At 26.8% G+C, this 2,500-nt stretch overlaps 3 non-coding genes across 3 annotated transcripts in view; all 3 read right to left on the reverse strand.

Moving 5' to 3' along the window:
* Nucleotides 1–1,037, reverse strand: part of LOC128871304 (large subunit ribosomal RNA) — a 3,990-nt gene extending 2,953 nt beyond the window's left edge. Inside the window, exon 1 of the ribosomal RNA XR_008455872.1 lies at nucleotides 1–1,037. This exon is cut by the window's left edge and continues 2,953 nt beyond it. This is a non-coding gene — a ribosomal RNA (large subunit ribosomal RNA).
* A 442-nt stretch (nucleotides 1,038–1,479) lies between these two features.
* Nucleotides 1,480–1,660, reverse strand: LOC128871305 (5.8S ribosomal RNA). Its single transcript, XR_008455873.1, has one exon. It is a non-coding gene; the product is annotated as a 5.8S ribosomal RNA (ribosomal RNA).
* Nucleotides 1,661–2,236: 576 nt separating this feature from the next.
* The window catches only part of LOC128871307 (small subunit ribosomal RNA), a 1,991-nt gene continuing 1,727 nt past the window's right edge, over nucleotides 2,237–2,500 (reverse strand). Inside the window, exon 1 of the ribosomal RNA XR_008455875.1 lies at nucleotides 2,237–2,500. This exon is cut by the window's right edge and continues 1,727 nt beyond it. This is a non-coding gene — a ribosomal RNA (small subunit ribosomal RNA).

Raw genomic sequence — 2,500 nt, forward strand, 5'->3', positions numbered from 1 at the left:
TGATCAAGTATAGTTCACCATCTTTCGGGTCACAGCATATATGCTCAAGGTACGCTCCAGTTAGAGGTATAAATAATAATAAATTATCATTATACATAACTATATGGAACGCCCCGGGATTGAATTAATTGACTATTTAAGAAAATAGACTAAAAATTAATCCCATTATATTTTTAAGTTAAGTTAATTATGCCATTAAGTTTAATATAACTCAATGACTTGCACATATGTTAGACTCCTTGGTCCGTGTTTCAAGACGGGTCCCGAAGGTATCCTGAATCTTTCGCATTGTTAATCATATAAATGCATACAAATAAATATTAATATCATAGATATTAAATTTTTTGTAAAATTCAAAAAATGAATTTTAGCATTATATATAATAAAATCTATCAACACTTTATCAAATCATTAGTATTTATTCTATGTTAATATGCTTAAAAAGCAAATTAATTTAAATAAACTTAATATCACCAATGATCTTTTGATAAATACTTTATTATGTTAATAGATTACAATGTCCTTATATGAAAAAAATGCACATTATTTTTAATTATTTAATGATGAATTTTTCATAATGGATATTCAGGTTCATCGGGCTTAACCTCTAAGCAGTTTCACGTACTATTTAACTCTCTATTCAGAGTTCTTTTCAACTTTCCCTCACGGTACTTGTTTACTATCGGTCTCATGGTTATATTTAGTTTTAGATGGAGTTTACCACCCACTTAGTGCTGCACTATCAAGCAACACGACTCTTTGGAAATATCTTTCTAGTAATCATTAACGTTATACGGGCCTGGCACCCTCTATGGGTAAATGGCCTCATTTAAGAAGGACTTAAATCGTTAATTTCTCATACTAGATATTAAGATATTCCATACACTGCATCTCACATTTGACATATAGACAAAGTGACTTAGTGCTGAACTATTTTCTTTTCGCTCGCCGCTACTAAGAAAATCCTTGTTAGTTTCTTTTCCTCCCCTCATTAATATGCTTAAATTCAGGGGGTAATCCCATATGAGTTGAGGTTGTTTTAAAATATTTTTTATCTTCTCACACAATTTAATAAATAATTATATCATCTTTTCATCTCTATTTTTCTTTTTTTCCTTTTATATAAATATATATTATAAATAATAATTATGTAAAATGAGGCAATTCTAGAATAAAAAAAAATTAATTTTTATGCTAGACATTCCTCCTTTAATTACATATATAAATTAATATTTTATATATATATAAATAATATGAAAATTTTTTAAAGAGAATACTTAGATTCAAAATTTTTATTTCATTTTATTTGAGAGGATTTTTTTTTTTTTAAGAATATATATAATAAATAAAAAATTCATTATATAATCTTTATTTTTTTGCTATTAATATTATGAATTATTTAAAATCCAATAATATACACATTTGCTTAAATTCAATTATTTTTATAAAAGAATAAGCAACTTATTTAGCATAGTCTTACAACCCTCAACCATATGTAGTCCAAGCAGTACTTTAAAATTTAATTTAATGTACATAACAGCATGGACTGCGATATGCGTTCAAAATGTCGATGTTCATGTGTCCTGCAGTTCACACGATGACGCACAGTTTGCTGCGTTCTTCATCGACCCATGAGCCAAGTGATCCACCGCTTAGAGTATTTTTTTATTTATTTTTATTTATAACAAATGTCAATTTTTTTTTGCATATATTAATTGAAAGAGTAAAATTAAATAATAATAATAATAATATATAAATTGATTTTCTTTCAATAATATATATCAAATATATTTAACTCTAAACATTTTTATTAAGTTGCGAATGTCTTAGTTCAACAATAATACAGTGGTGGTATTTATTATGTTTGATTATTTTGTATTTTTTTTAATCATTTTATGTATATATAAATATATTAATAAATATATACCACTTTTGTTATTGTGAACAAATTAACTTATCATTCAATCAAATGAATAATAAGTACAACTTTCTATTTTCATGTTTAAAGGTTTTTAAAAGAAAAAATAAGAAAAAACATTACAAAATGTACCATCCATATTATATTTAATATGATATAATTGATGGATAACAAATTGAATGAAAAAGAATAAAAAGAATATGGATTCAAAATAATTATAAATTTTTCTTTTTTTTCTTTTTTTTTTTTTTTCTTTTGTTTGTTTTTGTTTTTATTTTTTTTGGCATTGTTTGTTTTTCTTACGGATATGGAACACAATAATGATCCTTCCGCAGGTTCACCTACGGAAACCTTGTTACGACTTTTACTTCCTCTAAATAATCAAGTTCGGTCAACTTTTGCGAAACAACCGTGACACACGAGGCGTCACAGTGATCACGTCCGGAGACCTCACTAAATAATTCAATCGGTAGTAGCGACGGGCGGTGTGTACAAAGGGCAGGGACTTAATCAATGCGAGTTAATAACTCGCACTTACTGGGAATTCCAAGTTCATGTGAACAGTTTCAGTTCACAATCCCA

Source organism: Anastrepha ludens, unplaced genomic scaffold, assembly GCF_028408465.1.
Source record: "Anastrepha ludens isolate Willacy unplaced genomic scaffold, idAnaLude1.1 ptg000156l, whole genome shotgun sequence".
Classification (NCBI taxonomy): domain Eukaryota; kingdom Metazoa; phylum Arthropoda; class Insecta; order Diptera; family Tephritidae; genus Anastrepha; species Anastrepha ludens.